The following is a 23,260-nucleotide window of genomic DNA, read 5'->3' on the forward strand; positions in this document are numbered from 1 at the left end:
ACTAATATATTGGGGGTCAGGTATAGAAGGGACAATCCATTTTGTTCACATATTAGATTTCTGAAAGAGAAATAACAGTATACTTATATCATGTCCAACTTCCATCCCATTGATTTCAATGGGTCTTCTCTAAGCAGGACTGCACCAGGATCCAGCCCTTTGTTACACATGCATACCTTTGCCAAGCAACGTGAAGTTCCAGGGACAGTAGATTTTACATAGGTTTGGTTCTCTTTGGAAGGAGAGATGACTGGAAATTTAAGGCATTTCTGTAATAATTGAGTTTATTTACCTATATACAGACTGAGCACAGGAGGACAGTTCAACCAAGCTAGTCCCACCTCTGATCTCCAGAGAGAGGCACCCCTGCATCCCCAGGTGCTGTCAGCATGTGGAGTTCCATAATCTCCTCAGTCCTCTTTGCCTCTTTCTTCCTCTCTTTTGAAGTTTCTTTGTTCCTGTGCATCTGTCTTTGCTTGGGAAGTGGGAAGGTATGTCAGCTGCTCTGTTGGATTTCCTACTATCCCTTCCTCGGGCATTTACGTGCATCTCTCTAGCCAAAGATGTGGCTAACGGACCCACCACTGACCATTCAGGAAGTTGGGGCAGTCATTCTGGCCCCATTGAACTTTTGTGTCCACCTTACCTCCCCACTCAGATTTACAATATTTTCTCTGTGATCCCTATAGAATCATAGAATTGGAAGGGTCCTTAGAAGCCATCTAATCCAAGCCACTGCTCAATGCAGGCTCCTTAATGCAAGATCCAACTACAGCATCCTCAACAGAGATAGTCATCCAACCTCTGCTTAATTACCCCCAGTGAAGGGTTTTTAATCTGCTTCCTGCAATTTCTACCCATTGGCTCTAGTCCTGACACCTAGAGCAACAGAGCACAGGTGTGTTCCATCTTCTTCATGGCAGTCCTTCAGATCATCTCTCCTCTCCTCTCCTCTCCAGACTAAACAAAGCCAACTCTTTCAATTACTCCTCATAGGACTTCGTTTCCCGATTTCTCACCGCATTGTCCTCTCTAGTCATATTGCAGTTTGCCAATCTCTTTCTTAAAATGTGGAGCCCTGATCTGGACATGGTATTCCAGATGTGGTCTGTCTAGCTCAGAATAGATTCAGACTATTACTACTTGTGATGTGGACATCACACTGCTGGCTCATGTTCAGCTTGTGAGCCACCAGGACACTTATATCTTTTTAACATGTACTGCTGCCAAGTCAGGTTTCCTCAACCTATACTTGTATTTTTGTACCTAAATGTGAGACTTAACATTTTTCTCTGTTAAATTTAATCTTGTTGGTTATAGCTCAGTGTTGCAGCCTGTTGGGATAATTTTAAATGTTGATTCTGATAGTTAACTTCCAAGTATAAAAGTATATGATTACAGCATATTTCTTTTTAATCCAGTTTATTATTTTCTTTTAATCTGTATGTGAAAAGTACCTTTACTTCAGATTTCCCCAGGGATCTAGCAACTGGGGATAGAAGCAGAGGCAGGCGACTAGTCCAGTCAGGACACTTCACCCCCCCTCACCTGCTCTCCCCCCTGAACCACCTATGTAGTTCTCCATGCAACATGTTAAACTTTTTTTTTTTGAAGCTAAGAGACATTCAAAAGCAATTTGTGAGATGGTTATATATTTTACAAAGAAATAAGGTAGATAGATTGTTTTTAATGGAATCCCAGAAGCTAAATCTCAAATCAACAAAACTGCATTCCACTTGACAATAAGATGAACTTAAATGCTGTAATTAAAAATAAGAAGCACTTTCATTAAATACCGAACCCCCATTGTGCAAATTATCCTAGGAACATTTTGCATAATACTTATGAATCTCTAATAGCAAGGGATACAAAGCAAAGCTTACCTTGAACAGACTAAAATGTAACTCTTCTGTGGTATAGTGATTGGTAAATTGCAGATTTGCTTCAACCACCAGCACTACCTGAATAAGAAATGTGAATAGCTTCAGATATATAACTCCACAATAGCCCTATTTATGTATTACTTCCAGGTAGGGCAGTCATGTTTACTCTTGAGTGAAGCCTTGCTTGTGAGTGTGGTGTGACCATGCAGAGACCTGGTATGTAAGGAGGTGCTTCACGTTTCTTTACAAACAAGCATGTGCAACATGAAACTGTTGAAGGAAGAAATCTCTATTTCAGAGTGCAGTGGTAGTTTTAGCCCTGTCCCAAATGTTAACATGAATATGCCCTGCATGTAACAAGTGAATAGGGCCAATAGTTCAGTCATTGGTGGTTCCTTCTATGTGTATATAATAAACAATATGCATGAAGCCTGTCTGGCTAACCATCCAGCTCCACTGATCATCAAGTTAAGTCAGTTCATGTCTTTAAAATATACAACTTCCTGCATTTCCTGCAATACTTGGAACAGATTGTGAACTGAAAAAGATACATGGCCACAAACTTGCCTCCATGGAGTGTTTGGCTCATTATTTTTCTCATTTGATTCTGATAATCTTCTGTACACTTGGCTTAAAACAAGACAATGCACATGCATATAATCCTTGCTGGTGTGCAAAAGATCCCCATATATTTTTAAAAACAAAATGTCTGTCCTGTGATCTGAGTCACTTCCATGTTCCATGAAAATAGCAAGAAAGGAAATATGAGTGCTGAAACTTCCTGGTTTTCATGTTGCACGATCCATGAGTCTGAAATGGCCTTGGGGATCACAACTCATAAGGTCCATAAAGGCCACATCCAATTTGCAAGTGCAGTCTTGGTGTCTTCCAGGTGTTGTCAGAGTACAACTCCCATCATTCTTCACCACTGACCATGCTGGCTGGGGCTGGTGGGAGTTGTAGTCCAAGCATCTTCTTGGGGACGCCTGCTTGGGAAAGACTGTTCTAATGAAAGCAGCAAGAGGATCTATTGCTCTTTCGCTACCTTTTTTTGATGCATCTTTGCAATGTGTGGAGCTGTTCTCAGAAAGAGTGAGAACTGAATGTGTTCTCTCTTTTCTTTAGCTGCATAAAATTATACCATAAAAGCAAAAAAGCTAAGATAAGCAGAATTGCTGCAATGTGTGCTAAGATAAGGTTTCGGGGGTCAGAGAACCAGTATGCTAAATTACTTACCTAGCTGAGGACAAAGAGAATGTCAGAGGAGACTATTTAAGGTCATTAATTCTGTTTTAGAGATGGAATGGAGAATGAGACAATCAAATTCTCCTAGAATGCAAATGAATATTCATGAGAAGTTTTCTTTTGTGAAGGGAGCTTCATCATTTTGCAACATCTTTCACTAAAATATGATGAGGTTGCTGAAAAATGTTATTCCTTAATTGGAAGAGGGACATTTCCTCTTCTAGTTTCTGTTCTGTGGTACTTTCTTTTTTTCTGTCTCTCTCTTTTAAAACAATAGCACCTCAGAGGCATAGTCTGATCTCCAGATATCTTTGCTGGAGTTCAGTAAACCCTGCTGAACTGACAAGAGCTTATGCTAGCAGAACAGTATGTGGATTGCAATCAGACTCTGCTAACATGTTTTATATTTGAACAAGAACAATGAGGTTTTATCTCATGCATTTTAACATAAGCAGATGATTTAGAAGTCATTGATTAATAAAATGCATATGATTGCATTGCATTGATTTCATTTTTTGTTGAAGAAGCAAATACCTTAAATAAAGCAATTTATGAATGAAATTCCTGTAACCCTTGCTGTAGGGTATTTCTCTTTACAATTTTAAGTAGTTTCTAATATATATATATATATATATATATATATATATATATATATATATATATATATGCTTTCGTAGATTTTCACGGGTACAGGAATGTAGGTTTTGGTGTCTTCGGGTGTCTTCCCGTGTAAGAGTCGGGGTGTCTGGGCGACGTTTCGACGAGGTCTCACTCGTCATCTTCAGGCTGGTGCTTTCGGCTTCTTGTTACTGGAACAGAGCAGAATCTGTATTTATAGGAATTCAAACACCAGATTCTGCTCTGTTCCAGTAACAAGAAGCCGAAAGCACCAGCCTGAAGATGACGAGTGAGACCTCGTCGAAACGTCGCCCAGACACCCCGACTCTTACACGGGAAGACACCCGAAGACACCAAAACCTACATATATATATATATATATATATATATATATATATATATATATATATATATTGCTTTCGTAGATTTTCACGGGTACAGGAATGCAGGTTTTGGTGTCTTCGGGTGTCTTCCCGTGTAAGAGTCGGGGTGTCTGTGCGACGTTTCGACGAGGTCTCACTCGTCATCTTCAGGCTGGTGCTTTCGGCTTCTTGTTACTGGAACAGAGCAGAGTCTGGTGTTTGAGTTCCTATAAATACTGTTGAGGGGTGTGGTGTATAGCCTCCAACGTTCTGGGCAGAGAGGAAGTTCCTAGATTAGTGTGCCTTTTCTTCTTTTGTTCCTTATTTGCTTTCGTAGATTTTCACGGGTACAGGAATGCAGGTTTTGGTGTCTTCGGGTGTCTTCCCGTGTAAGAGTCGGGGTGTCTGTGCGACGTTTCGACGAGGTCTCACTCGTCATCTTCAGGCTGGTGCTTTCGGCTTCTTGTTACTGGAACAGAGCAGAATCTGGTGTTTGAGTTCCTATAAATACTGTTGAGGGGTGTGGTGTATAGCCTCCAACGTTCTGGGCAGAGAGGAAGTTCCTAGATTAGTGTGCCTTTTCTTCTTTTGTTCCTTAATTACTTGAGGGATATCTTGAGTGATTTCATGAGTGATATTCTGAATACCACTGGGTGGGTCATTAAGTGTAGATTAGTTGCTAAAGCTTTTGTGTCTTGACCTCTTGAGCTTGTGAAGAGTTTTTCTGAGAAGATGGCTGTGCTGCATTTAGTTGTGCTCTGGCTTGGCTTCGTGTATAGGGGCGAGCTGTGGTTTTGTGCCTTGTGCCAGCCAGATCTGTGTAGGGATTGCAGGAGGGTGCAGCATCCGGAGGTGCCACTATAGTTTGGCTACTGGATGGAGTCTGTAATATGTCTGTGGAGAGGGTCTGGGTTTGGGTCTGGTGTGGTTGATTGGTGACGGCGTTCTGTGTGCCTCTGGTTCTGGTGTCGGTTTTTGTGGGGAGGGCTAATTTCCAGATGTCTGGCAGGCGGGACGTGTCGTCACGCTTGTTCATGTTGTGAGGGTGTTTCTCTATCTCGATGGCTTCCATGATTATTCTCTTGTGGTGATGTTCCATGTTAAAGAGCAATTTGGAATCTGCAAAATTAATTTCGTGTCCTGTTTCTTTCATGTGTTGGAAAAGAGAGGAAGTTTTTTCTTCTTTTTTGACGGCATTCTTGTGTTCTGCGATACGTGCATTTATTCGTCTGTTTGTTTGTCCAATGTACGTGGCTGGGCAGACTTTGCAGGGTATTTCATAGACCCCTTGGTTTTCCAGCTGGATTTTGTCTTTTGGGTTTCTGAGGATATTGGCTATTTTTTGGTTGGTGCAGAAGGCTGTTTTGATATTGTGTTTATGGAGGATTTTGCTGATTTTGTCTGTAGTGCCCTTGATATAAGGAAGGAGGGCCATGCCATTGTTTTCTTCTGTGTCTTGGTTTTTGGGGGGTGTTTCTTTTTGGATTAGCTTCGTAACCCTGTTTTTCTGGTATCCATTGGCGATTAACACATTTGAGAGATTCTGTAACTCAGTTGTCAAGTGGTCTTTGTCAGCCAGGCGTTTGGTTCTGGAGATGAGAGTCTTGGCTACGGAGTTTATTTGTGCAGGGTGGTGGTGTGATTGTGCATGTAAGTAGCGGTTGGTGTGTGTTTTTTTCCGGTAGATAGTGTGTCCTAGGGAGCCATCAGGTTTTTTGTAGATTAGGACGTCAAGAAAGGGGAGTTGGTTGTTGTCTTCTATTTCCATAGTGAATTGTATTTTGGGGTGTAGGCTGTTGAGATGTGTGAGGAAGCTATCTAGTTTTTCTTTCCCGTGTGGCCAAATTACAAAGGTGTCGTCAACATATCTGAGCCAAAGTTTGGGTTTGTGTTCTGACTTGTCTAAAGCATTGGTTTCAAAGTGTTCCATGTACAAATTTGCGATGACCGGTGAGAGGGGTGATCCCATAGGTGCTCCTTCTATCTGTTTGTATCTTTTTCCATTGTGGATGAAGTACGTGTTGGTTAGGCAGTGGTTGGTCAGGTCCAGGATGTATTTGGGGGGGTTGTATTTGTTTTGAATGGCTGTCAAGGCTTCATTAATGGGCACTTGAGTGAAGAGCGATACAACATCGAAGCTCACAAGTAGGTCATCGGGATGTAGGTATTGCTTCTTTATTGTTTCTATGAACTGGAAGGAGTTAGTAACGTGTGAAGCGATGGATTCTGCATAGGGCTGAAGTTGCTTAGCGAGAAATTTAGCGAGATTTTGTAGAGGTGAGCCTATGGAGCTGACTATTGGTCTGAGTGGTGTTCCTTCTTTGTGTATCTTGGGGAGACCGTAGAGTTTGGGGCATCTGGAAGATTTTTCTCTGGGGATGATTCTTAGCTGGATTTCTTCACTGATAGGAGAGGCTTTTATTTTGGATTTGGTGGTTTTTTCCAGATAGGTGGTGGGATCTGTTTTTATAGGTTGGTAGGTAGGGTCTTGGAGTAGATTTGATAGTTTTGCTTGGTAGTCCGATGTGTTCATCACAACAGTGGCGTTGCCTTTGTCTGCTGGGAGAATGATTATGTTGTTGTCTTTCCTCAGGTTGGTGAGTGTTCCAGTAACAAGAAGCCGAAAGCACCAGCCTGAAGATGACGAGTGAGACCTCGTCGAAACGTCGCACAGACACCCCGACTCTTACACGGGAAGACACCCGAAGACACCAAAACCTGCATTCCTGTACCCGTGAAAATCTACGAAAACAAATATATATATATATATATATATATGCAGGTTTTGGTGTCTTCGGGTGTCTTCCCGTGTAAGAGTCGGGGTGTCTGTGTGACGTTTCGACGAGGTCTCACTCGTCATCTTCAGGCTGGTGCTTTCGGCTTCTTGTTACTGGAACAGAGCTTTTAAAAACAGAGTTTTTAAAAACTTCCTCTCTTTTCCAACACATGAAAGAAACAGGACATGAAATTAATTTGTAGATTCCAAATTGCTCTTTAACATGGAACATCACCACAAGAGAATAATCATGGAAGCCATCGAGATAGAGAAACACCCTCACAACATGAACAAGCGTGACGACACGTCCCGCCTGCCAGACATCTGGAAATTAGCCCTCCCCACAAAAACCGACACCAGAACCAGAGGCACACAGAACGCCGTCACCAATCAACCACACCAGACCCAAACCCAGACCCTCTCCACAGACATATTACAGACTCCATCCAGTAGCCAAACTATAGTGGCACCTCCGGATGCTGCACCCCCCTGCAATCCCTACACAGATCTGGCTGGCACAAGGCACAAAACCATAGCTCGCCCCTATACACGGAGCCAAGCCAGAGCACAACTAAATGCAGCACAGCCATCTTCTCAGAAAAACTCTTCACAAGCTCAAGAGGTCAAGACACGAAAGCTTTAGCAACTAATCTACACTTAATGACCCACCCAGTGATATTCTGAATATCACTCATGAAATCACCCAAGATATCCCTCAAGTAATTAAGGAACAAAAGAAGAAAAGGCACACTAATCTAGGAACTTCCTCTTTGCCCAGAACGTTGGAGGCTATACACCACACCCCTCAACAGTATTTATAGGAACTCAAACACCAGACTCTGCTCTGTTCCAGTAACAAGAAGCCGAAAGCACCAGCCTGAAGATGACGAGTGAGACCTCGTCGAAACGTCGCACAGACACCCCGACTCTTACACGGGAAGACACCCGAAGACACCAAAACCTGCATTCCTGTACCCGTGAAAATCTACGAAAGCATATATATATATATATATATATATATATATATATATATATATATATATATTGCTGACCCTTCTGCATTTTTTTAAGAAGAATATGCTGTCTTTCCCTTCCCATAAATAAATTAAAATTTAAAAAAAGTACAATCCATTAATTGCTTTTTCTATAAAGGGACATTGTATTTCTTTATCACTTTCTCTTTAAGAAAAGCAGTCTGCCAAGCACCTGGAAGTTGTATTGCTGGATTTGTTCCATCACAACTAAGCAATAAAAAGAAAAGAATTCCAAATGCATCTTTCAATAAGTCTTAGATTGTATATAAATATATTTTGCCAATATGGCTACATCAGATGTTTGTAAATGCCTCCCCATGGAACAGTTTAACAGGCTGAAGAATGCTGCCAGGGAAAAAGTAATGCCTTGCATGGAAATCACTGTGAGAAAGAGGACAGTAGGTACAAAAGACACATTGTATGCTGTGCCTTGCAGTTCTAATTGCACCGGTAACACATTTAATAACTTTGATGCATGGTGCATTTAATGCATGATGCATGTGTCCCATTTAATAATTCTGATGCATCCATGTAGAGTAATTTACAATCAAGGCAATCACCCAGGGTGAAAAGCCTGGGGCGGGGGGCAGCTGTCACAGGCTATCTACTTAGTCCATCCTCTCAACAGTTGAAATGATTTATATAAACAGTTCATCTTCACTTGGAAAGCAGGCTACACTGACCTAAAGGAAACACATTTATTTCATTTGTCCTTCAGTTCATGTGAATAATTTATATAATTGGTCTAAATAGCATTTAACCTCTGAGGAGGAAATGACTATGAGAAGGTGCTAGGTTGTTTAGAATCATCTGGTGAATTTGGGGTGTTCCTAAGAATAAGAATTTAAGGGATTTTTTTTTAAAAAAATGATTCCACTATTCCACCATATTCCACCAAACAGAGATTGTATATGCAGAACAGGATTCAGCTAGTGAGCCAGATCCTGACCTCCCCATCCCTCTTTGACAGGTGGGCAGGGTCCACACCAGGTGACATAACTCCAAATGAAATTATTTGGAATGCACACTCTAAAGTACGTTCCTGATTCTTTATTTTCTTTCTGTGCAGATTGTCTTCAATTCAAGCCAAGCTCCAAAGGGGGAAAATGTTCCTTTTTTCATGTGCAACTTAAACATCTGCAAAGGAAGAATGCAAACCCTACTTGCAGCACAGATTGTTTCCACTCACACCCCTTAAAAATAAGCAAATAAAAAACCCTTTAGGCCACCATCCAGATATACTATATTTTGTGCAATGGCTATGAATGTCACTCATATTAACCAGTGTAAGGTAAAATGAATCCCCTTTTCTATGGCACAAAATGGGCTTTATAGTTATAGTATGTGACCATGGAATCCACTGGAATCGCATGGGTGGAAGATGTTTACACGTTACTCCATGTGGGAGCATGGGTTGGGAGAAGAGGCCATTGCTTAGTAAAGTGTATGCTTTGTCCCAGGATCAATCATTAGCGTCTCCCATTAAAAAGGATAAAGTGGCAGGAGTTATGGAAGATCCCTGCCCAAGACTCTTGTTTCCTGCTGCTAGACAGAGCAGACAATACTTGGCTAGATCAATAAATAATCTAACCAGTTTCCTATGCTGGGAGGTAAGATGGGCTTTTCAGATTTCTTTGTCTGGAGCTTGGTTGCCATGTAAGATATGCTTCCTATATTTCTGTGTTTCGACTTGTGTGTAATCAAAGTCAGTTGTCAACTCCAGAGTAAACAAGGAAATCCCTAGTAGTATTCAGTCAGATTATATCTGTAATTACTTCGTAAAGTCACAGTTTCTCACATGCTTTATATTTTATATATTTTTCTTTCATAGCTTTATTGACAGGAAACCCTGACTTTACGATTCCATCCTGTGCTGCTTAATCCCCCCCCCCCTTATTACAGTATGAAGAGGTCACCCTGAAACCGGAGTAGCAAATCCTAGTCTTACTAATGAAAACTCCCAGTTTTTCTCCCACTTTCCATTGCAGTCATCTGTTAAACACTTTGCAGGCAGTACAAACTGCATACTCAATTGCTTTGATCCCTGGTATCCAAGGAGAAAACACCTTCTGCCAACTGTTGGTTTAAGGCACTGGATTGCATCCAATGGCGCCTTTGTCACAGTGGAAATAACTTCCACTTATAAAAATTGGGTTACCCATTCCCCCCCCCAGTCCTCCTGAGAAGCTGCTTCTTAGGGTTGGTTGGTGGGCTCTTTATAACAGAACAGGCTATGATGCCCATGGCTGCAGTAGGTACTGCACATTGGCGAGAGCTGGATGGTTGATCACCAGCCTTTTACCAGCAGCTGACCCAGAAGCATTTTTACTTTGGTCCTAGGGATCCAGGTCAGTGAGTCAATATCCCTGCCTTTGAAGTGGTTGACAATAGACTTATAAAATGGGAAAGAGCCTGGGAACTTTCAGTAGTAGTAGTATATTGTTGTTGTTGTTATAGTAGTATATTGTTGTAGTATATACATAGTAGTTTGTTGTTGTTGTATTTATACCCCACCCATCTGGCTGGGTTGTCCCAGCCACTCTGGGTGGTTTCCAACAGATACAAAAACATAATAAAAACAGGATTTTATGCCTATGCGCACAGATGCATAATCTCAAGGTCGTGGGTTTGATCATTGGGTGAAAGATTCCTGCATTGCAGGGGGTTGAACTAAATGACCCTTCTGATTTCTTCCAACGTTACAATTCTGTAATTCTATGACTTAAATCCAGTGTCAAAAAGTTCTACATGTCATTCAAACCATACTATCTGCAATTCATATTTTACCCTAGCACAAAATAATAAAGTTACAAATGAGGTTTCAGTTTTACTCCCAGTTCTTTTTCTGAATTTCAAAGTTAAATAAAACATTTACTTAAAAAAATATATGTCGTGAACAAGGCTACAAATATACGAGCAAGGTTTTCTCTGGCATTCAGGCCTTTTGCTTCTCACACATATGTAACAAGATGTTAGAGATGAATGAACAAAAAAAGTCATCCCTAGTTTATTCCACTTGTTCTTCTGTCCTTTGCCATTGGTATGCTGTGCTGAGATGTCGCCCTTCAGCATCATGATGTAGCACCACTTCTGCTGGAGTGCCATCATATCATAACAATCCCTGAGGTGTTTAGGTACCATCAACCTGCCAGGTGACCTGCCTGTTGGAGTGAATTCTGATTTTCATGGTATTATTAGTTATTATGACTAACATGTCTGGATGGCAAGGACAAAACTGTAATATGTAAAACAAACACAGAGAGAGAGAGAGAGAGAGAGAGAGAGAGAGCGCAAATATGAGACCCTATGAACCATCTTTCTTCTACTTCTGACAATAGCTAAATAAATTATAAAGCTGCAAAACACCATAGGACAAATATGTAAAGAACACACATCGTGAAGCTAAGCTAAAAAAAAGTGTTGATGTTTTCAGTACTGTCATCCATCACCATAATGAGCACCCAAAACCTCTTTGAAAATTAGATGCCTGTGATTACACAGATTTCCAAGTGTAAGCTTTTGCTGTATCTGATTTTGAAACATATTAATATGAATGTTATGCTAATTTTTGTGCTATTGACCTAGAGTTTATCTCAAAGATTCAAGAGGATATTGCCTAATTAGCTAACTCCCTCCCTTCCTCTCAAAGCTACCTTCACCTCTTCACTTCATTAGAGAGCCCCCCCCTTCTTTTTCTTTTCTCTTTTTGGAAGAACAAATAAACAAGGATATTGAGGATATATTCTGTTAATTTCAGCCACAAAAACCTGATTTCCCCATGCATATGTAATTGGAGCTATAAAAATTTGTATTCTACTCTTAGGCTCTGCAGTCTAACTGATGGTGTTTTGATGGGTTCTGGAGTTTCCCTCTTCATAGGAATTTATGTGATGAAATATAAGACTGGCAAAAACAGCATGATTTTCATAAGCTGTTTGACCTTGTAGGAACTGGAAAACACAAGACAGCAGTGATTCAGGTAAACTCCTTCAGTACCAGCACATTCAAACAGTATCAAATATCATTTAAGATATCTTGACCTCACAAACTCAGTGGTTCCACCTTTAGCAAGGGGACTTGGCAACAAACAAATCAGAATTTACCCACCCCAGCCTTAAATAGGATGTTGAGTGACATAATCTGTGTTGGATTTCTCTTCCCACTTCTGATATCTTTATTCACATTGTCCCTTTAAAATAATTGGGATTTGTGTAATTAAAATATATTATTGTTTCTTTTTAAAAGCCATATTGATTTACAGAAATTATGTACTATATTTCATTTAGTGGCTAAGAAAGACAACATTATATATTTTAATTGCAGCAATCCACATTGTTTTAAAGGCTGGGTATAAATGAAGAACTCTGAAACCACCCAACAGTGACTGTGTTATTCAACATTTATTTTAAGGCTAGGGTGCAGGGGGAGTTAGACCTGGGTTATTTTTGCTTTTTGTTTCTAACACAGTAGGTCCTATTGCTAAAGATGGAACCACTGAGTTTAAAAATATCCAGCTGTTGGACTGCTGCAGGTAACAGTTCAAAGAAAGCCCATGCTGTGTGACTGTCTCAAGGGCTTTTTGAGCTGAGGAAGTATGCCATTACTTTAAGGGATGCCAAAGCCGGTGTCATGCTGAATATTAGTGTGCATGCATTAAATGTGTCAGATTTTGCTGACAAAATGTATAATTTTCAGTTCCCATATCTGGGTGAAAAGAGAAATCTGGGTGGTTAAATATAGAGATTTGAAATTTCCTTTTTCGATAATTCTCATTTTATAGGAAATTGTATTTATCCCTATTTAAAAGTGCATCCTTGTTGAGACTTCAGCTTCACCCAGAGCAAGAAGGATCCATTAATGAATCACCCTGGCAGAGGGCATCATTGCTCCTGCTCTGAAAAAAGACTGTGACCTGTACTGCTCATGTCCATTCCTGTACCACCACAGCACAATGCTTAATGATCTGGTTAGGCTATTGGGCTGTTTCTCAGCATTGTTAACAGAGATTTGACTTTTGAAGCCCTAAAGCAATGGCGGGTAACCTGTGACACTCCAAATGTCGTTGGACTACAACTCTCATCATCCTTGACTTTGCTGACTTGGACTCATAGAAGTGCTTTTCTCCCCAAGAACAATAGGTGCTGGAAATCACCGTGAAGTTGTTACAGTAAGTCGTTGGGTGGCTCAGGGCAGCCCTGAACAGATGCCGGTGCCCCTGGTTCTGGTGATGGTCAATTAAATGCATCACCCACCTCCCTCGTTCTCTTAGATTCAGGTAGATGGCTACGGCAGCTCAGAAAGGTCATTGCACAAACACGCATAGGTACAACAGTAGAGGCCTGGCGGGAAAGCTTAAAGCTCGTTGCCACTACACAAGAGACGGATTAAAGAAAAGGAAATATGAATTGGGCCTTCCCTGTAGCAGCTTGACCAATCACAGCTAGGAGTGGTTAGGAGCTAGGGTGGAATCATAGATTTTTTAAAAAGAGTAGACTCTCACACGCTGGCCAGCTTCCATTTTGACTTGAAATGTTCGTTTTGGGCTTCTCAGAAGTATGTAAAGGCAAGAAACAGAAGGGGGAGCGCTGGCACCGACCTGAGAGTTGCAGGAACTGCACTCTGCTGAAAATAAGCACTGGGCGTTAGACTGCAACAACATCTGGTGAGCCATAGGTTCTGTACTTCTACTTCAGCTACAGTGTAATGTTAGCCAGCTTGAAGACTGAATGGGGGAAGTCTGTGATTTTCTTTTTTAAAAAAACAAACAACAGTTAAAGCAAACGTTTCATTATCATACTTCCTAATGCCTTTATAAATTTATTTTCCTCCTTTGTGCGAGGAACCCATCCTACAAAGTAAAAATGAAGGAGAAGCTAGTAAGATGTTCATTTATGATTGGGCCTCAGATTTTAGGGATTTTTATTTCATTGGGACACCTTCAGAATGGAGACATAAGAATTTGCAGAAAGGAAAGCAATGTAACTATAAAAAGTAAAGTGATATTGCTTTAAAAGTGTGTGTGTGTGTGTGTGCGCGCGCGCGCACGTGTGCGCACACACACACACACACACACATTATGCCCTTTCCCCAGAGAGCACAACAATAAAAACTCGTCTCACAGATTTTAGGATTAGAGCTTGATTCTGTAACTTTCAAATAACACACTGGCTCACACTTGTATGGTATTTGGAGCTAAGGATCAGATCAGAAGAAGGTGATTAAGGGAGTCAAAGGTCAGCATCGACAATACAGCAACATTTTTGAAGCTTGAACTATGGAGCATATCTTCTTTTCTTGTTTGTGTCATCTTGTTTTCCAATCAATTTGATCAAATAATAGTGAGAGTTTACTTTATAACAGGCTGAATTGTGGTCTCCAAGAGCAAATTGGTCACACTGAGAATGCACTGAGAGAATAAAGCAAAGAAAACTTGAAATAGTTGAACTGTAGTTGATGAACTAAAGCATATACAGTAGTGAGACACTGCACTGAATTCTTTTTTTAAAAAAATCTAGTTTATATTTTATGTATTACTAAATGCCTAATAATACATTCCTTTAAATGAATAAGTTGGTGTAGCTCAGTTGTTAGAGCATGAGACTCTTAATCTCAGCGTCGTGGGTTGAAAACCTATGTTGGGCAAAAAGATTCCTGCATTGCAGGGGGGTGGACTAGATGACCCTCTGAGTCCCTTCCAACTCTACAATTCTATGATTCTCTGAATCATTTTGTGTCTGTGTCTGTGTGTATGTGTGTTTGTGTGTGTGTCTTCTAAAAAATTCCCCCTCCCCTAGATCTCAGTTAGTCCAGCAGTGTGTGAGGAGGAGAATTTAAGTATTTCCCCCCACCACCACCCTGAAAATAATTTCCCATATGCAGCAAATAACAATAGTGCAACAGGAGGTTTTTTTTTGCAATTGCTATTTGCAATACAGAGGCTGCCCCCCCCCAGATCAGAGCAGGGAGCGAAAAGGTTAAACTTCATCTCACAGGCAGTGGTCCCAGTGTGGATTTATGTTTTTGAAAACCTGATGGCACTTCAAGCAAAACATTTAAAGTAATGCGTAATTAGACCCTAAGACCAAATGCTCACGAAACAACAAATGAGATGGTAAAACCTGTCTCTAGACTGATCCACAACAGACTGTTGGTGGATACTCCTATGAATGAATGTTTCCATGTGATGATAGATAGACAGACAGACAGACAGACAGACAGACAGACAGACAGATAGATAGATAGATAGATAGATAGATGATAGAGTGCCTTCCAGATAGAAAAATGAGCCATAACCTCGCCTTTCCACTCACAAGCTAATTTTTCTTTAATGTGGAACCATCCAATCAGGTGCAGTCATAAATGGCAGAGTCCAGAAGGAGATTTATAAACAGACTTGAGTGCTCTTCAGGCATTACAGCTAGGTTAAAATAAACACGTCAGAGGACAGTGGTGATGAGTGAGCTAGATCCCCTGGTAGCAGTTCTGATCACCTTTCATTTCATGAAAGGTAAGCTTTTACAATGGGAAGCATTTTGTTCCCTTGCACATTTTAGAAACCTGTAAAACCACAGCAATGGGGGGGGGGGACAGAGCTATGATACTCTTCTCTGGTGCCCTACTCATCTCCAAATTGGCATCTATATTTTATGCATGTTATTACTGTATGCTGAATCTGAAGTTAGTACATGATAAGCGTTTACAAGCAAATCACCCTTTAGAAACATATAACTCACTGAAGATGGTATATGTACCCCATTCTCATTTGTCATCTGTTAAGGGGTATAATAAAAAAAACACACCAATAACTCCTGGGGATCAGCAGGAATACAAATTATGAATATTCATGGTGATAGGAGAGAGCTGCAAGCAGCTACAGACCTTTTTAGAATGGAATCCATATGACTTTCTGATTTCACCTTTCTCATCCCAGTTGTCTGAGAGGTTTTTTTAGACTGTTCTTTATTAATGAATTGCTGCCAAAGGCATTTCATCATGATGAGGTTATTGCAAAATCTGGAAGATATAAAAGGAGTAATAGTAAGCAATTCAAATGGCAACAACACTTGGCAGTTTGCACTTAAATTTGTTTATGATAATTGAATATGTGTACTGCATATCCCAACTGAAACTTTCAAACAATAAGCTTGCTTATTGTGTGTTTTGTGCTAAGAATAAATGAGTTCTTTGCTGTTAGTATGACTTGTGGTGTTTCAAAACCAAATCAATACACAACAATTCCAACATGCATAAATATCACAGTCATACAGAAGCTCCAGAAAGGCAAATTTCTCTGCTGCAGTGTTTCAATTCCGTTTGCTTTTATTCCTTGAGTGTAAATGTTTTACTCCAACAGAGAATGCATGGGGTGGCCTGGAGAGTATTCCTAAAGATTCCAGTATTAAATATATTTAGGTAAATGTAAGCAAGCCTGGAAGCTGGAGAGGATGAAAAAAGACCTCCAGACCCCATCTAAATACGCTAGAGTAGTCATTGAAAGTGACTCTATTCAATCCTCCTATTTTTTTGCATTGAGTTACCAAATATAAGTGATTATTCTGTTCCAATGTGATTGTTCAGCTTTGTCATTTTTTTCATTTATTAAATACAAATGGGCTACCTATCAGAATGATGAATTGTGGGGGAGGTGGGTTAGATCTTTCTAATGGCCCCATAGGTAGCTAAGCCCCTGCTACCTCAGTTCCACAAAAAGCAGCAACAACCACCACCAAATCAGGGGCAGACTGGGTCAAGGAGAGAGTCAACAACCTCCATGAAATTGCTACCCATCCTCATATATGTGCTCAGGAACTGCTTAGCCTTGTTGTTGCTGATGCTGTGATGAACATTGTGGTCATTGATGACTCTTCTGTCTCCTTCTGTCTCCAAGAAAACAGGAGACATGCAAACCTTCTTCAGGCATCACCCAAATGCAGAAGTAAATAAGGGGGGGGGAGCAAGCAAGCATGCTACCTCCACCTCTCTCTACCCCCATTCTCATTACATTCGAACTAATGAAAGATGACTGGGTGTAGCAGGAAGACTTTAGTATTTCTGGACAATACCTTCACAATTTGAAGCCCAGATTTTCCAAGGTTCTAAAACACATGCGGGAGCCACAACTGATACAGGAGGCTCCTCTCTGCAGACAGTCACTTTCCACATGTGGGAAGGTGATAAAAACACAAAGGCAGCCACCCCATTCCCCAGTGGCGTAGCGTGGGTTGTCAGCACCCGGGGCAAGGCAAGTAATTTGCGCCCCCTAACCCGTGGATTTGCGCCCCCTAACCCTAACCCCCAGATGTTGCGCCCGGTGCGGCCGGGCCCCCCGCACCCCCCACGCTACGCCACTGCCATTCCCCACCTCATATGTTTCTTTCTATATCTGGATAACGCCTAAGGAGAGCTTAATAATTACTCCTAACCTGCAGGTCCTGCAGTGTTTGCCATTGTGTTATGTGTGTGTTACATTATTATCCATTGTGCCTCTGTTCTCCATCTGCATTTTAGCCAAGGCAGATGCCTTTGCATAATATGACATTTTTAAAGGGCCAGGGACCTCACTGCATATGTGCAGTAACATATATAACTGCATCAAGAGGGAAAGGCCTTAAGACGGTATTATGTCTTTATCTTATTCTTACACATATTCTTTACAACCGAAATCCATCTCCTTGACATAAGTACAGTTTGTTTTTTTTTCTACAGCGTTCTTACATGTGCTATTGCAATCTATTGGCCTCATATAAATGGGACATAAATCTAGTGGAAATCTTTCTGTTCATAAAATACTCCACTCTCCATCATAAAACACTGTATTATGTAGAAAAACCAACAAAAGCAACAATACTTGAGACAGCGTATTATTTCAGTATAGACTGCACTAGACTTTTATTAAGTATAACCCCAAGAGAGAGAATAGAATGGCAGGAACCTTTCATCAAATTATCAGCAAGTATAAACATCCTCAGAAGTTATAGCTAAAAAACAACAACCTCACTCATCTATACACTAATAGCAAATCTGCCAGTCTATTCCAGTTCATTCCTCTGGAACAATTCTGTAGCTAGCACAGGCAAAATCTCTTCACATCCCCAGAACATTACCGAGCATGCACATACTATAATGGGACAGCTGGCAGAGAGCAAGCATTTAGCAAATTACAACAAGAGGGACAATGTGACTGTCTTGCTGCCCACTTGCCCCATGTCAGCAAAATGGTTAGTACTGCATACCCCACAAGTGTCCCAGAAAAACTGGGACATTCCGTTTTTCCCGGCAGGGTCACAGCAGCCATTTGGGTCACCATGATCGTGTGAGATCAAGTGCTTTTTCTAGTACCACAATCTTGTAAAGGTACCCCTGCCCTTGACAGACTCTGGGGTTTGTGCGCCCATCTCACATCTATAGGCCGGGGGCCAGCGCTGTCCGGAGACACTTCCGGGTCACGTGGCCAGCGTGACAAAGCTGCATCTGGCGAGCCAGCGCAGCACACGGAACGCCGTTTACCTTCCCGCTGGTAAGCGGCACCTATTTATCTACTTGCACCCGGGGGTGCTTTCGAACTGCTAGGTTGGCAGGCGCTGGGACCGAGCAGCGGGAGCGCACCCCGCCGCGGGGATTCGAACCGCCGACCTTTCAATCGGCAAGCCCTAGGCGCTGAGGCTTTTACCCACAGCGCCACCCGCGTCCCACCACAATCTTGTGCAGCATACCAAAATGTGTGTTTTGAGGCTCCATGATCTCACGTGGGTCACGTGACTTGGAGGGTATGAGTACTGTGCTTGGAAATAATGGTTTGATATGGTCAGATGGAGTTGAAGCAGGTGACACTCCAGCTGAAGAGCTCCCTGCTCCCTTAACTACAGAGAAGTCATCAGGAAGAGGAAGGAAAGGGCAACAAATAAGGGAGAAGCTGCCACTGCAGCCAAACAGCCCCACCCCACTGCCATATACTTTACAGCTACACTTGCCACACCCCACAAGTCTTCAGTCCTGCCATTTTAGGTCCACTTCCCAATTTTTGAGCTAAAAGTTTTTTGGTTCAGCCTTTGTTACAAGCATATTCCTGTCTTCATCTGTCAATTATTGGAGAGAATGGTTTAATAATCCAGACAAAGGCACTAGCGACTCTAACTTCCCATATCCTCGATCTAGCAGCAGTGTACAGTCGCACCTTGGTTTTTGAACGTAATCCATTCCAGAAGCAGGTTGGAGTTCTGAAACTATTTTAAAACCGAAAACTCAATATGGAAGCCGCGTGGCATGATCGACTTCTGAGGCGTTTTCGAAAACTGAAGCATTTACTTCCAGGTTGACGGCATTCAGAAACTAAAATGTTTGTAAGCGGAGACGTTTGGAAACAGAGGTACCACTGTAATTGGATAGAATTAAATTATTTCAAAACACTACTATTGAAAGTATTTTACTTACCATACAGAAACAGAAAATATAGCATTAATATTTTTTTTAATTACCCAGATCTCCAGTATTTTGTATTTCATTTTTTGTGGGCCTCTATACTACTGGGCGCCCCCCTCTAACTGCTGGACTCTGCTTTGTTTGTTTCCCAAGGATGGTTGTGGTTGTTGTTGTTATTTATTTCTAGCCCACTCTTCATTGATTAACAACCTGTTGGCAACCATACAACATCACTAGGCCCTATTATGAGTTTATACTTCTTTGTGTTTTAAAAGGTGGGGAAAGCTATACACATGTGGTCTTCATCTCCAAGTAATATGAGAATCTTTTAGGGGGGAAACCTCAGCTGTGTCTCATAAAACAGCCCCATAATATCCACATAACCCTGTGAAGAATCATTAAATGTGATTGTTATAGAAGACTTTAGGCTACAAAATGTCTGTTATGTTCCCAAATTCTGGCTCTACCCCTTCCTTCAACCCTTTATAAATATCCTTTGCACTGAAGCTTTGCCTCTTGCCTTTGGAGAGACTTTAAAAATTAGGCATTAAATACTGGATCAATAAGAATAGTTCTAAGAAACTCAGTAGACTGCAAAGCTTTTATTTATCCTCATATCTGTCTTTTCCTATCAACTTAAAGTGGACTTCCAAGCAGATGAAGGTATTAGATTCCAACATCTTGCATCTGAAGGAGTACCTAAGGCAAAATTTTAGATTTCACAAATATGTTTCTTCCTATAGTTACATTATTATTTATCTTGATGAATCTGAGATGAATGTTTGGTTTCATTCACTTCAGAAAGTTTGGGGGAGGCATTTTCATGCAGAAAGCTCCTCCATATGTTTTCCTTCATACATTTTAAATATTTGTTAAAACCTTTTGAAATAAGAATTGATTGGTCAAGGAAAACTGCAGCACGCTGCTCTTTTTTATTTCTTTTAAAATAATAATTTCAGTGAAAATTGCCTCTTGTAATTTGTGTTGTTGCAAATTATATTCTGGAACATTTTACATCTAACATTTTGCTTGGGGAGCCTATGTACTGGGCTGATACAGGATCAACATATGGTATACATTATGGCTTTGCATGGCACTTTGATGATTACCACATTTTTAGTTTTTGCAATCTACTGAGGGCCACATGAGTACTGATATGTTAATATTTGAAGTAGACAGTATATTGTAACATGTTAAATATGGGGTGGCCCATGAGGCTTGGAAGACAAAGGTGTGCAAATAAAATTGCAATTTCATGTGTGCTTTGCAGTTGTGCCTAGGAGAAGAACAGGACAAATTAAAAATATGGTATGTCCAGCTCTTGTGTTGAGGTGGTTGGGTGGTTGTGCAATTCTTTTGTTATGTGGCTTGTATCACATAATTATAATGGTCAAAATTACCAAATAGCTATGTTAGGCAACCACTTAATCAAAGCTAAGAGCAGCAGCCTCCTAATCTATGCAACGGATGTCACAATATACTTCAAGCAAAGAACTGCATTGCAAGAGGTGTTAGGAGAACAGTTATTCTAGAAAACACAACAGTGGCCCTAGCTCAAATGGTGCCCTTGGAGGGCAGTATCTCTGGCACCATGTTCCACTTGCTCAACTTTGAAAGCCTATATTATTTATTACCTGAATCTTATTTTTAGTGTATTTGTACCACTTTTCATGTTGTATGCATTTTTTATCTCTGCCCTGTAAATTTCACATATGGATTTGATACATACATGCAGTTTGTTGAATGGGCAGTGATGTTACAGATTTTCATTGTCATTATTATATTAATGCAAGACTGGCCTTGCAGCTTTACTGGTCAGTGTTGACAGCATTACAAGTAAAGATGAATTGTTTTTCAGTCTTCACTTCATTTCTTCAGTGAATAGTTGACAGGCACCTCCAAAAGCCTGGCACCACAGGTCACCTGCCTTAAATTCAGTCTGGGATACCCATGTACCTGAGCTCACACGAGTACTGCAGGAGGAAAAAAGCTGTATTGAGTTACTTAGTCAATGCGCTCTGACGAAAATTTTCTCATCTCCAATAATGGTAACCATTCGGGATATGAGTTCAAGCAAAAAACCAATCCACTGAATCATCTTAATGGATTGTAAAGAAGACCAAAGCCCATTTGGCTATGTGCTCAACTTTGGCTGGATTATACCCATAATGCATGCCTTTTGAAAGGCCACATCTTCCCTGCAGTGTGATGAATGTTGTTTGTTTTCTGGGTCTTTTAATCTGAGACTCAATTTGGCTATATGCCTTAGCAGTCCTATGTTGTATTTGTACTTCAAAATGATAATAAATACTCCATTATTTCCCTGTCCTGTGCTGTCTATCCAAGCCATCTCATTTATAGCATGAGATAACTTGACCTGCAACAAAGCCAATAGAGCCAAAACCTACATGTTGGGGAAACCAAATTTCCCTTTCTATCACTAAAAATATATGCATAGCTTTTTTTAGGAACATAGGAGGCTGTTTTCTCCTGAGTCAGGTCATCCATCTAGCTCAGTATTGTCTACACTGACCGACAGCAACTCAACAGGGTTTCAGACGGGGAAACTTCCACCCCTACTTGGAGAAGATGAGGATTTAATTTGGGACCTTTTGCATGCAAAGTAGATGTTCTTCTGTTGAGCTATGATCCTTCCCCTGCCCTCAGGGAATTCCCACACCAGTTTGAGAAACAAACTGTACTACTATTCTGTGTTGCTTCTGAGCTGACTGTTGCAGCTTGTCTGTGGTCAGAGGACCAATAGCACTGGAAATCACGTTTGGACCACAGCAGAAGGATTTGCATACATTGGGGTGGATCCAGAGTTCTGTGAGTGGCGTGCTCTGAAGTCTAAGCTCCCCCGAGTCCCTCAAAAATTTGCTCCGCAGGGTTGAAAAATAATGGGGCAAAGCTGAGTAAGGTGGGGTGGTGGTGGTGAAAATCATGCCCCTGACTTCCGTTTGCAGAATCCTCTAGTAGATTCATGCCCCTTCCAGCATCAGAAGAGGCCCTTAATACATAGAAGGCCCTTAATACATGCAGTAGTACATTTGGATCAACACATTGCCTTGTTGGTTCTTCAAAGCATGGAAATGGTTTCTGAGATAACTGTGGATGTTCCTAGCATCATACTAATATGGCATATGAAACACGATATTTGACAAGATTAATGCATGAGTTAAGGAATACTTTGTAATTTGAGAATTTATGTAAATAAACTATTTGGGGGGGAAACAGCATGGATATTATTAGATATATGTCCTCCAGATGTTGATGGGTAAGAAAGTAATATTGTTGGAGGCGGAAAATGACTTAATGCAAAAATGCTTTCCTTTAAGTGTCTTTTATGGAGGTTGTAAATAAATAAAGCAAACAACTTCCATTTAAGAAGCAAATTGCAGTGCGTGGATGGGATATTACTTGTTGCAGACAGCCACACAGGCAAAATAGAGCTATTTTAAAAAGAGACAGACAAAGATTATTTTCAGGCCAAGCAACTTTTCTAACAGGATAGTTCATCAGAAAAAATATTATCTTGGTGAAAATAATGTTTTATGTCCTTTACCATGATCTGCGTGAGCCAGGCAGTCACACAGAGAAATTTATTTAATTTGTATATTTCTGATCCAGTATCACCAAGAACAGTTATTCTAGGCAGCAAGTGTTCCAAACAGTTCCTAATTTCACATCATCACATCTATTACATTCAGCTCAGAAATGTCTAAATGTATTTCATGAGTAGTGGCAGTGTTATGTGAAATTCAACATGACAGGAATATTTAAAATTGTTCAAAGCTACACAGTGGGAACCAGTTTGATAGGTGTTAGCCTTCCAGCTTGGGATTTGCATATTTGGAGAAACTCAGGAAACTCAGCTAAGGTTTTGGGCATTGCAGGTGGACTAATGCAGAACTCTAATTTTAT

At 40.8% G+C, this 23,260-nt stretch overlaps 1 protein-coding gene and 1 long non-coding RNA gene across 3 annotated transcripts in view; one reads left to right on the forward strand and one right to left on the reverse strand.

Moving 5' to 3' along the window:
- The window catches only part of LOC309531354 (uncharacterized protein), a 271,658-nt gene that overhangs the window by 45,996 nt on the left and 202,402 nt on the right, over window positions 1–23,260 (forward strand). The gene's annotated exons all lie outside the window — the stretch shown is intronic.
- LOC309531382 overlaps window positions 14,040–23,260 on the reverse strand; it is a 38,289-nt gene continuing 29,068 nt past the window's right edge. The window contains exons 2-3 of one of the 2 annotated variants that reach the window (XR_014219277.1): window positions 15,797–15,931; window positions 14,040–14,324 (exon numbers count right to left, since the gene is read on the reverse strand). This is a non-coding gene — a long non-coding RNA (uncharacterized lncRNA). Of the gene's footprint in view, window positions 14,325–15,241; window positions 15,336–15,796; window positions 15,932–23,260 lie in introns of those variants that run through there. The other variant, XR_014219278.1, reaches the window with a different exon arrangement.

This window comes from Podarcis vaucheri (assembly GCF_965113315.1).
Source record: "Podarcis vaucheri genome assembly, chromosome: 4".
Taxonomy (NCBI): domain Eukaryota; kingdom Metazoa; phylum Chordata; class Lepidosauria; order Squamata; family Lacertidae; genus Podarcis; species Podarcis vaucheri.